General features: G+C 35.8%; 1 protein-coding gene and 1 long non-coding RNA gene across 3 annotated transcripts in view; both read right to left on the reverse strand.

Annotated features, from left to right (window-relative positions):
* LOC125690068 (SAM and SH3 domain-containing protein 1-like) overlaps window positions 1-13,629 on the reverse strand; it is a 522,255-nt gene that overhangs the window by 256,906 nt on the left and 251,720 nt on the right. The window lies entirely within an intron of this gene.
* The window catches only part of LOC125690069 (uncharacterized), a 48,443-nt gene continuing 46,329 nt past the window's right edge, over window positions 11,516-13,629 (reverse strand). Inside the window, exon 3 of the long non-coding RNA XR_007375490.1 lies at window positions 11,516-13,152. This is a non-coding gene — a long non-coding RNA (uncharacterized LOC125690069). The remainder of the gene's footprint in view (window positions 13,153-13,629) is intronic.

The raw sequence follows: 13,629 nt of genomic DNA on the forward strand, positions 1-13,629 counted from the left end.
AAGGAAAAGTTCAGTAAAACTGATAATGCTGAGTGGAGAACTCATTCCTGCTAAGTTAGTAACTCTTAAGTTATTAAGTGCAACTGGGAGAATACTTACTAGGTTCAGTGTTACACTGGGCTTTACAAAATACTAAGAAGCATATCTAAAAGGATTCATAAGAGTTTTATAGAAACTGAGAAGAGAGAAGAAACAATGCTGCTACCTAGGAAAATGTTGGAGATATCATCCAAACTATGCATTAATATTTACACACAAAGGTTGCATTTTACTATTAGATTATTACATGTATTTCTACTGACTACATTGACAGAAAAATCACAAAAACGCTCAGTTTTCAAGAGGTACCCAAAGTAACAACCATAGCAACCAAAAGCAAAGAGAAAACACACGATCCCCTTGTCTAAAGGCGATTCCCTTACTTCCCAGTCTGTCCTTTTGCTACATCGTTTTTTCCTCTAATCTGAACATTTACTAGGAAAAGGGTTTTGTTTCAGCACATTCTCTAAGGTACCAAGTCTTTCAGAGTGTTTTTTTTTAAAAGCAACATAAAAATCATAAAATCATTCTGTATTTTTATGGAATTTTTCACATCTCCATTAGAACTTCTCTGATGTTCTTGATAAACTGTTTCAATTCAGTGAAACTGGTCTCTTGAAATACTTAGAAACAAGTTCAAACCACTAATTTAGTAGCACAGAAGGTTATCCACACACCGAATTACCACTACTTTCTGTAATGTGAGCAATTTTTTTTTTCCCCATCTAGAAAACCTCGTTTTCACGAACAAAAACCTGGACTTTGTTACACACACCCCAGCATTCTTCAGAAATCCGCACCATAATTTCTAGAAATAATGTTTAATTCAAAAGATTATTTTTTATAGCAACTTCTGAAGTGACAAAGTCACAGTTGCTAGCTGGAAACTGTAATAGAACTGAAATACATACAGCAACAGAATAGAAGCAAAACAGATTAATAGTTTATTTAGTTACAGAAAAGCATTCATGCTGTACTGAGCATCTCTAGGAGCAATTCTAGTCTACCTTCACAGCTCTCAACAGAAGTTCAGTGTTCTTCAATGATGAGAACCTGTCTCACCTGTTTGAATCCTGGGTGTGCCCTTTAGGTGACCTCTGCCTAATCCTTTCAGTTCGACATTAGCAGGCGATAATCCTGTAGATTCAATACTGACACTACATGGTAGGTCGTGTCAATTGCAATGATTGAGCTGAAAAAATCTAAAAATCTGCATTTTTAAATTGAAGTCTGCTATCTGCTACAATGAATATACTTATCACAGTTTTCATGTCAGCCACTGAATCATGAGGATTCCTTAAGTACAGTCTACCACATGCAGGTTTTCAAAGGGTTAAAAGCTTTTCACATAGGTGAGGGCGGTGTTCCATGAACTGTAAAATCACTATAGAAGGCTATTTGGCAACAGATCTTAGGCCCTGGCTTAATTAAAGTTGAGCTTGTTGTGCAAGTAAATGGCACACAGTTGGGATTTCTCTCTCTGCATAATTTACACATCCCTCATTGGCTTGCTCTCAAAGCAACAGAGACCAATTCTAAGGCAATCCTTGGCTGGTTTGATTCAAGGGTCAAATCACTGGAATTACAGAAAAGAAAAAATAATGCACTGATGTGTTTAGGAAAGCTTAGCTCAAAGTTCAAGTCTGTATATTGTATATTTTAGTAGAAGAAATGACATTACACAAAACAAGTAAATGGTTTATTAGTCTTATTCCACCTGATAAGAAATGCCCGTAGTGAAGTATTGTAACTATTAATTTTTTTTTTTAATTATTGTGGCGAGAGATCCTTGAGTGATTACCTACATGAAAATAAAGAAGCTACTTCAAATGCATTTGTACATTAAAAACCTCTATGTATCCAACTGTACTTTTCATATTTTGTGTTCATTGTGACCTTGGACTCCAAGTTCTCCAGCAAAAAAAACTTTTGGACCCATATGATAGTTTGATTCTTTTTGTCTTTCTACAGAGGTAGCAAAGTTGTCATGCTCTGTCTGCTGCTCCTTCCAGTATTTGTTTGGTAAGTGGCACCCCTCTTAAATTGATGGGAATTCTTAAGTTGCAGAAGGTCTTAATAATATCTCCACTTGCTAGTAGAGAAAAGTATTTTCAAATACTTCAAGAATAGAGAAACGCAAAAAACTATGAGTGTAAATTCAGCTTTGTCAGGTAAATAAAAGCCTGTAATGTCATTATGTTTTAGACTAGAACCTTTCTTTTAAATCATTTGAGAGTTGGTGAAATTTTTATTTTTTTTTAAACAGGCTGCAAGCATCTATATCCTTTGCTTATAAAGAATGAAATTCTACCTTGGATACAAAAGACCTTCAGGAGAAACATATAGTCACAGCTGCATCAGGCGGTATTTCAGAGACAAGGAACGTAAGTGACAGCTTTATGGTTGTCCAGATAATTCCCATCTCTTTCTGTCAGCTCTGACACACTAGCTAGCAGAAAAGAAGTGGTGAGAAAGGGTGTCTACCTCATTTCTTATCCTTGCTTAGCAGCACTGCTTTGTTCCCCATGGGCTATAAATTACAGCCCAGGCCAGCGCTGCAGAAGACTTGGGGATGCCTTATATGGTCTTCAACTTTCAACAGGTGTAAGCATTGCCCACAGACTGGGCCAAAACCAAGTAAAGTGATGTTTCATGATCACATGCCGAGACTCATGTTACAAACATTATTGACATAAATACAAACAGAAGACTTTATAAAGAAAGAAAAAGCATTGTATTTTAAATGTCCCAGTCCTGTGTAGCACACTACGAAAATATGCAAACAAGGTTGTAACAACTATTTGAATTCAGATAAAGAGCAAAGCAGTAAAGCAATTTAACTTTATAAAAACATGGCTGTAAAAAGAATACATCGCCAAAATGATTATTTTTCCCAGTATACGCTGAACAAAATCACACAATGATTCATGATTTATAACACAATAATTGCAAATAGTTTTTGTGCATTAGATTGTTTTAACAGGTCATGACTTTTTTTTTATGCGACTTCAGAATCTTCCTTTGATATTGACAAAACTTAATGTACAGACCTTTAAGATTACTACTTGGTTGTAAAACAAGGCAATTCCCCTTGCTTAAAGTGAATTAATCTTACAAAGGCATTCTCCTCAAGATATAAAACATACTGTTGGCATAGATCCTACTACATGTTCTTTTGCCCTCTTCAATCCAGGTCATTGCTCAGATGGAATTTTTGTTCTCATACACAGTGACTGATGCGAACACATTCACAGATGACTTTTACAACATATTTTTCACACGCAGCAAGAGACTTACTAGGAAATGCATGTAGTTCAAGCATCATTTTAAAGAAAAGCACCTCAGGAAGTGCTGCATAGAGGCAGCTTTCACCTTGAAAAATCCACCTCAGTATATACCAATACGATATGAATTGGCACCAAACTACAGGTCCTTTTTCATAACCAACATGCGAGATCTTCATGATCAGAGTATTTCAATATTTGAGTTTTAGAAATAAATATATATTCATAAAACAAAAACTCCACCAGCCAAAAAAAATTGCACAAAATGTTCAGGTATGTTGACATACTTGAGCCACCCAAACAATATATTGATTACTTCCTAAAGAAAACTGCAGAATACAGTGGAGATTAAGAAAAAATAAATACATAGAAAATTTTCCAATTCTGTGAGAAACAGTTTTACTTTGCTAGAAGTTGACAACATACTTACACTGCCTCTTCAAAATACTTGCCCTTGTTTAGATGTCTATTTTGGATTCTATTAATAGACATGAGATATCACTAGTACTAGTTCTGTCAATTATAGGACTTCTAATGCAAGTCTTATTAATACCCAGTGTTAGACATCAACAGTTCATGCCATTAAAAATTAAATTTTCCTTGTTACAGATGATACATATAATTGATTCCAAATCTAATAATTTTCACGTTAAAAGTCATTAACTGCATTGACGTGGGAACAACAATAATCAGTGTGATGGAATTTTAATGGCTATTTTTACTTATACATTGATGTTTGACTTTCTAAAGGCACACAGCATACACTGATAGTCTCAGTGATGTAGAAGACATTGAATATATTAAAAAAGATCAATGAATCATGACATCACAACTTTTTGGAACTGATCAAGTACAAGCTACTATGATTTTCTGTCCTCATTATGTACATTCAGTCATTCTTTGTAGGCTTATGTATGGAGACAGTGCACAAGCAGACTCAAAGTCAGCACAGACGATTGGGACTATACCAGTATGCTGCTAAATAACACAGACCTCTAGCTTGATCGTATGTCATGCCTCCTTGTGCCTCTAGGAAGAAAGGCAAAATGTCTATTAAGGCACAACTGAGGTGAGGCCGTCAGGACTTGCATTGGGTTCTCTTCTGAAGGGCTAGTACAAATGAGGCAGCACCATTTCATGTCTCCTGCCAGGGCCACCTCTCCTGTTGGAGAAGTTGATTACTGCTGACTGTCATGCCCTCGACCTTCGACCATAAAATACTACTCTGCTGGGCTGTGACTTAGACCTCTCCCTATTTAAGGTTGTGAACTGCACTGCTTCACCTCTTCTCCTCCACCCCATATATATAGACATGTCTGCACGTCCGAGAGTGATGAGGTGCCACGTGTAACAGCTTGGTGGGAATATCACCAAGTTACTCTAAAGAGAATTAATAAGATCACTGTGGACTTAAGGCACTTTAGACTTCTGTTTTTTCTACAAGCCAGAGTTCAATCTCTAACTACTGTTTACTACTGTAGGTTCAACTAGTGATTTCCTGCTTCAATTCACAGCTAGCAGCTAATTATCCAGTTTTGATACTACTGCACCAGAGTTTGATACTGATAAATTCATCTTCACTAAAAGAAGAGGCATCCCTACCACAATTAAGATTTCTTTTTAAACTGAACTGCCTTTTTTTTTTTTTAACCTATGCCAAATGTTATAAACTTATCAGACCTGTTCTACCACAGTATTTGAATTTCCTAAACCACTTGATGTTAAAAGAAAAACAAAACACCTTCATGCCAATTGTTGGGCAGGTTTTTAAGTGGTTTCCTTTGGTTTTGAATTGCATGTTAATCCGTAAGAAACCCCTCAAAACTAATATAATATGCTACAGAGTACATCATTACTCTGTACTCTGAAGAAGAATGGCAAGCTATTTGCAATTTGTATTATTACTGTATTATTTCCTTACGATTAAGTCTGATGCACTCCCAAAACTAAATATATTTCCCACCTGTGTCAATATTTGCTTTGTGTTCTATTTATTATTGTCTATCCCAGTTTAGAAAAATCTATATGTTTTCATAAACATGGTGGTCTCCCCCAGATAATCAAACACTACTGGAACTCTTCATGCAGTATAAGCAGGGCTACCAATTACCACTGATGCTCTCATATAGATTCTCCTTCCAAAAGTCAGTGCACTGTCATCAATCATTCAGTAGTTTTGGGTTACTGCCTGTCAGTTTTTCACCCATCAAAGGATATTTAAATTCAAGTCAATTGGAACTATATTTCCAAGTCACACTCCACATGACTTCACAGGAAATGACAGCTTATTAAATCTAGGTAACTGTCTCATACCTATAATGACAAAAAATGTGATCAAAAGAAAGTCAGAAGAAGCACAGAGGCTATTGCTCTTCTCTGAGTGATTCCCTTAAGTTTCCTGGTGATTAACAGACTAATTCCATTCAAGCTCAATCATACTAAGAACTGACTTTAAATTTCTGGGAAGAACATTATATGTAACATGATAATTGCTAACTTTTAACTTTGCAATTCTCATTTCTTTCCTACATTATCCAAACACAAGAGTGTCAATTTTATTGAAATGCTTCATCTTGTTAAAAGCATGCAAGGGGTTACAAAAAGTCAACAGTTCAAACAATTTCTAATGATCCATAATTACAATTACAGGTATATTTAATATTTGTAAGCTTTGTTCGGCACATTTTTACACCCACAGTTCAATTTTCAGTATGAACAAAAAGTATCCTAAGAGTTCCAGAATGAAAATCTACAAACCAGAAATTTAAGTCTGGTAAAACTATTAGTTACAGGAAGCAGTGTTTAGTAATGGAAAGCATCAGCAAACCTTATTTCATTGCTAGTTTACCTAAAATTATTCTGTCAGAAGCAATTTGACTTTTTCCCTTTAAATTCATATGCTTTAGGGACAGGGGAATAATTATTTTCTAAAAAGGCAATATCACCAGACCATGCTCCAGGAGAGGATGCGATTGCACTGTTTTCCAAGAACTGGCGTGTAGTCAGAGGACATTCACGTAAAACCAAATTTGGTCTGGACATCACTAGTTGCCACTTCTAAAAACAACTCAGGAAAGATGAAAGAAATGTCAAAACTCTAGATGATCAAGCCTCAGATTTACAACTTTTCCAGCATACTACGCTTTATGTAATGTTCTCTTAACAGTCATTTATCCCCCTTTGTCGACACCAACCTCTCCTATGAATCGTCTCAAGTACCTGATAGATTTTATAACCAAGCACAGACCAGCCTTTACTGTGCCTTGTCCTTTATCACAGCAGGAGAAGATGACAAAACCCTATGGATATAATACACTATATTTTTCCTGTACCACAACACTGCTCTAATACTCAAAGGCCATTTCTCAGATCAGTAATTGAAGACAAGAACAATACATCTTCCTCTGCTACTAGTCAGACACTCAACTGCCTTACAAAAGGAAGAGACTCAGAATACTGTGCTCCTCCTATCCATTTTTAGGTAAGGAAAAACATCATAGCAAGTTTCACTACAACACACATTTAACCTCCTGAACTGCCCAGAACTTCTCTCCTGGATTCCCATAAACCATAGCTCTGGATACGGATCTATCCATTCTTGTTTTGCAGCTACTCACACCTTGCCCTGCCCTGGTACAGGGTCATTTAGGACTGTTTCTTGGAAACTGTACTGATTGTCTTGTTCGTTTTTTCCTTCATGTTGTCCTTCAGCAAAATGCCTTGGCTTGGGTATACATATGTATCTATTGTTCTTCTGCAGCTACCCCTACTTATAACCCAGGTGTTAGCAGCTGCATTCTTGGAAACATCAGCCAGTTACCTTAAATAATCTTCAAGTCCAAAAAAAATGGTGCTCCAGTGGATTTGCTGGCAAAGGCAGACCGTGAGTAGGGTGAATAGCCAACAGAAATGCTTTACTTCAGATGCACCTATGCATCACCTACTAATTTTTCATTGTTATAACCTGCCTCCAGAGAGGAATAAAACAAGTCTTTTTTTTTTTCCTATAGGCTGCAGGTGACATTGCAACAGGAAAAGAAAAATACCTATCATGACTGAGTACAGTCTCTGGAATGATGTCTGAAAGTTTATTCACTTATATAAGAGACAGCAAATAATTTCCTTTAACTTACAAAGGCCCTCTTAGCTGGGATAAGAAATAAATCCAATAGGGGGCTTCAAGTCAGCTAAATTTACAACTTAGAGTTACAAAATCAAGGTTTATATTTTGAATAATTTTAATTAAACCCAAATACATTTAGTAATATCATTTAATAATACAGGAACACCTACAACACTTAGGAAACTATTTTATTTATAACTAACTGTTCAGTGGTCACTTGGTGATCTATCCCCAGTTCAATCAGTTCTCTTAAAATTCTGGCTGATAGATATAAGGCCTATAAAAGAAATACTTAAATACTGTTATAAAAATATCTGTGATAAAACCAGGGGCTCTGAATTTCATGCTACTTTAATGCTGCCTCTGAAATAATGGAAAAGCCATTTTCCAGCTCTTGCTTCAAGGACTCCACTAATAACATTTTTCACAAAGGACCCATCTTTTCTTAAATAAGTTATTGTGAAGTTATTCTAAAGTATTTAAAATCATGCAAGTAAATTTGATCAGAACTACTCAGCCTTTATATTCTGCTTAATGAAAGGTTTCTTAAATTATTTTAATAGATTTTATTGCAACTCGTGATGCAGCCCAGTAACAAGAATGGTATTACTAATTTCTGCTTTGATATCACCCATGACTCTTCAACTCGCTCTGCTAGCCTATCATCATGAACTAGTTTAAAAATCCATTTCTGGCCAAAGTTGAAGATTGATTTGGTGACTTCAGACAGATCACAGTCACCTAACCTTCGCAAGGGAAAACACTGTGCCTCTTGATGTTCAGCAGTTATTTCAAAGACATAAAAGGGATTTGCATAGTGCCAGAAAACGTTGACAGAGCTGTGCATGAAAATGCATACAGATATTCACTGCTTACCTAGAAGATGGACAGATGGAAAACAAGTATTATAATGGGAAGTGCAGCAACTCTTGTCAGCAGCAATGCGTGTGTCCTGACAGCTCTGCATAGAGGATACCCTAATCTTATCGCTGAAAGACTCATGCTGGAAATATGTAAGCCTGCTCACTTTCATCACCCAATTAAGTTAGCCAAGTTGCTTGGGTATGTTTTGGAGATGACAGTGAAGATGATGCCTGTATGAATTAAAAATAAAATTGTACACTAGGAATATAATTATAGGTCCCTTCAACAAATGCTGACTCTTATTTTTCAAGAGACACACTTCCTTTTGATTTCTAGCATTCAATACATAAATTTATTTTTAAGCCCATCTCATGAACCTCATCAAGATTTAGTCTCTGGGCCTGAGGACTATGCTTTCTCAAAAATCATTTGATGCAAAATTATTAATGAGCTAGTGAAATTGCTTTCACAATTGATACCACATCAAACTTTGTCCCATCTTTCAGTGATTTTAAGCCAAGCTCAAGGGACTTTGGATGTCATCTTAGATCCACCCAAAGAACATAAATCTGTGCTGCTCTTTTGTCTAACTTGCAGTCCACAACTTAGGTAAAGGCACCTTCACTTGTATTCCACCCATATCAAAGACTAATACCAACAGACATAGGGAAGAAGTACAAAAGCCTACATTTTCCTGCTCATGGTTTTTCCTGTACTGCATGAATTAGTTAGGGAGCTTTTCTCAACATTCTCAGCTTAAGAATCAATATGCAGTTGCTCTCTCTCCATTTGAGCTTCCTTCCCTCCAGACTGTATGGGAATGCAAAAAAGAAAGAGGTGTAACTTTGCTCCTTTCCTGGGGTGCTAACCCCTCTGTGTGTATTTTTAGGTTCTTCAGCCTGAGATGGTTGAAGACAAATCGTTGTGATCTCTCCTGAGACACCAAAAGGCAACCTTCCTTTAAACAACTCCGCTTTTATCTGACTGAACTCTAAATAGCTGCTCCAAAACTGGCCGAAAAGACCTAGGAAGATTAAAAGCCCGTCCTCTAGAAGAAAGTGAAAGAAAGTGAAAGAAAGTCTAAAACCTAAACCCTGCATTGAGAACACCACTTCCTTTAGTATGCATCCTCCTTTAGTTTGCATCCTTCCTTTAGTTTGCATCCTCACAGATGCAACTCATTTTCATGAGTTTATTACATTTTCAACAACTGAATTAATTTTTAAATTACTAGGTAACAGGTTTACTAATTACAAATGTGATGAGTATTGACCGTAACACAGGAGAAAGACAAATATCACCATTTTTAAAAGGATGAAAAATGCTTTGAGATCATGATTAATATGCTTCAAGTGCTCATAAGTCCACCACCAGACTTCAGTAATTCCACACCTCACCATTCTGTCTAAAGGAGACAAGGTAACTATAAAGCACAGTAGAATAAAACTACCAGATTTCACAGAAAAAAAGCAATTCTCCAGCAATTGAAAAAGCAATGCAAGATGTAATTTATTAATCCAACCAAATATTGGGGACTAAAATGTGTTAACCAATTCTTCTGTTCATTTGTGAGCAGTATGACACACAAAAACTATCTTGGCTATCTTGCTGGAGTGGTTTCCAACTGATGATTTCTTAAACCATTAATAAACCCACATGACAATAGAATGTTCAAAGCAACATCCTGTGATTACTTCCTAACTCTGTATACTTGCTTCATAGTTGGCTCTTAATTTTTTCCCCTCAGATAATTCTATAGCAAAAGTAACATATATTTATGTTCTTAGTTTAAGAACTTAAAACATTTCCTTGAGCAGCTAAAGTTCGGAAATACTGAAACATGATATATTTCCACAGATAACTGGTCACATTCATGGTATTATTAAATCTAAATCCACATTGAACTGCTTGAAAAAAAATCATCCCTTGCTAGATTTGTTAATTATAGCTTTTTTTTTTTTTTTTTTTAAATTCATTACAAAGCATACCAACACAACACAGGCTAAATTATTTCCTGACCTGCACAGCTTCAGGGCTTTAAGTGCACAGAAGTTTTCAGCTTATGAAGTAATACATGTATTCCATGCCCAGGATAGCAGTCCAAATTATCTAGGCACAGCACAGGTACATTTGAACTTAGAAGCCTTTGAGCACTTTGGAACACAGATTTATCCTCCTCATACAATTAACCAAACTCACGTGGTGCTACTGCAAAAATAGCTTATGTTTCTTATTAATAAGAGATTAAAAGCCTTCAAATGCCACCAGCATTATCAGAAGAGAAAATCAACAAGCTTTTATGCTCACAGGAACTAAGGAATGGACATTCATTTACACAAAGTAATCAGACAGAAATAGGAAGTCAATACCTGTCAATCATTGCCATGAATGCATATTGTAAGAGAAATCTCTAAAAACACCTGGTCATGTCCGTGCTGCAGCCCAAGCATCTTTAGAATATGGCTAGTATCTGGCTACAATTGTTAAATCATTGAACTCTGTCAAACTCATTTTCTTACTAATTCAGAGATGTGCAGCATTAGATGGCAACAAGACAGACTTAAGGATTGGTCTGAGATGGATGGTTAACTATATTCTTGGTGTTAAGATAAACCAATCTTGCAGTAACTGAGTAATTTGCTTATCAAAACACTATCAAGGATTCCCTGACCTTTAAGGTGCAAGTCTTTTGCTACATTAAAAAAAATAGAGTAGAAGGTACACAGTAAACCTTTTATTTTAAGGTTGGCATTACTAACATTTTCTATTTAACATATTCCCCTTTGACAAGAGAAAATTTCATTGCCATCTGAATGGTCGCATGAACTATGATGTGGTCAGCTTGACAAAATGCCCTTTCTGAGTTCTGCAGAACAACAGCTGAACAATTACAGTAGTTCCTGCAGCCAGGGGGTGTTAATGCAGCTCTGCAGATTGATGGGCTGGTGTTAATTGCAATTACAGTGATCTTTTATGTTTACTATAGAGAAACTGTAAAAGCGATCACTATATTAAAAAAACTGTGAACATCGACTGTACAAATGTTATGACATATTATATTTAACAATTAGTTCTGTCAGGCCTGAACAGATGGCCTTTAACAGCAGCTACAGAGAGGACCAGCATTTTCAAAGCTTGCCCTTGACCTACATTGAACTCATAGACTGAAAGACACGAAATACATGAGAGGAAAAAATAGCCAACAACAGAGGAGTGCACCCCCTAAAGAGCTTTCCCACTGCCTGTAAAGGTGTACCTAAAGATTGGAACAAACATTTCTTATATGAAAGCAAGACTTATGACCTTTCCTGGCTATTCGTATGCTGAAATAGTGATGTAAAACCTAGACAAAGTGAAATGTTCAGTTTTGATCCCTAAATAGTACACTTCCTAAAGCATAGGAAATGGCTCATTTGCTAGTAACATTCCATTGCAGGAGAGCTAACCAGGAGAGCTACTCTTAAAAGAAGTCCTACATTAAGATTATTAAAAATAGCCTGGACACTTAAACACTTTTCCAGCACATGAGACAAAACAGGGAGACATCAGAACAGTATATAATCTAACAAAGGATAGAAAAAATCTGGGAACGGTAGTATATAACTTATTTATAATGAATGTTATTGATTTTCAGACAAGTCCATGTTTCTACAAAACACTCAGTGCTTTCCAGCACTGTCATTCCATATTTAAGGCTGCATTACAATATGAGGGAAAACTGCAAATTTCTGGTTAATAAATTAGAGTATTGATAACGGAAAACAATATTTAATATCATAAGGAAGCCAACAGTTATCAAGTTTCTTAATAAAATACCGCTTACACAAAGTTCGCTTTGTAATAATTGCTATTATTGAGATTTCTGAGCAGAACAACAATAATCAGATGTCACACGACACCAATTAATCCAGTGAAAATACCAACAGATTTGATTGCCGCTTTCAAATAATTGCTGGAAGCTGTTTATTGACTGAAGATGTATAATTAATGTAAGCAAATATTGCAACTGTAATTCATCATTAATAATATAGACAGAATAAATCAATTCATCTAGAAATTTAAAGTTTTATGCAACTGATTATTATTTAAAAAGCAACACATAAAACAACCCTCAATACAAGCAGAGCATCTGAAGTAGTTCTCAAATGTACAACAAATTCCAGCTAATACTGTACTATTTATAGAGAAAAATAATTTCTTTTAGCAGCAATTTCTGTTTTTCAGATCTGATACTCAGGCTTATGACTGTTCTTACATTATGATTGTCTTGTCCCTAGACAAAAGTCATCAGGATGACTTGAAAAAGATCTCAATATTTAAAAAAATACACTGGCAATATTTTTGTTTGTTTGTTTTAGTTATATTTATTTTCAGAACAGAAGCTTCACATCCTTTATTATTTACTATCAAAATTTAATTTCTTCTCAAAATGGCAGGCAGATGGTCTGCTCAGACACAAATTCAACCAGGAAAAAGATCTCTGGTTCTAAGACTGAGTAACTACTTTCTGTATGACACTTCAAGAAAAAAAAAAAAACAACAACCATAAATCCTTCAGCATTTCCCTTCAACCAGAACAGAATCAACTTGCAATTACGGTTGGTTTGTCTGTTTAGTTGATCCTCATCTGCACAGAGTCCTTCCTGCCAATGACATAATGTGGATACTAAACAAGATGTAGTTGCGCAGCCAACGTGAAACATTTCGTGTCTGTGAATTTGATCCATTATTGTTTTTGCTCAGTCTCTGTGTGTAATGGCGTTGGCTATCATGCCGGAACCCACAAAATTCTTGCATCATTTGATCTGGACTTTTTTTTTTTTTTTTTCCAAAAAATGAATACTGCAGAGAAAAAAAAAAAAAAAAATCAAGTCTAAAGGATGTTGCCATGGTGAGTTTAATTCTGTATTTACATGCTCACTGTGTGGGAAGTCAGCATACTGGACAAATTACAAACTTTAATAGATGGTGAAATGCTCACATTTCATACTGTTCAACTTCTCAGCTGAAGAGACTGATCTTTATTTATAGAAGTGAACCAAGCAGCACCCTAAGAATTGTTACCCCAGACATCTCAGGTCAGGCAACTCGGTTCAGTACTTTCAGAGATTATCATTATCTGTTTGCCTCAGTTCCAGACTATCTGCTACATATAAATCAGCACTGTTGATACTGCCTATGATAAAACACCGGAAAAATTTATCTTTAAATGAGGAAAATGATTATTGTCCAATTTCACAGTGGTGCTGTTGATACATCTATTAACATTTATATGTGCAGACCCCATAGCTATAAAATACCATCAAAAATTCACAGGGA

This window comes from Lagopus muta, chromosome 2, assembly GCF_023343835.1.
Source record: "Lagopus muta isolate bLagMut1 chromosome 2, bLagMut1 primary, whole genome shotgun sequence".
Lineage (NCBI taxonomy): Eukaryota > Metazoa > Chordata > Aves > Galliformes > Phasianidae > Lagopus > Lagopus muta.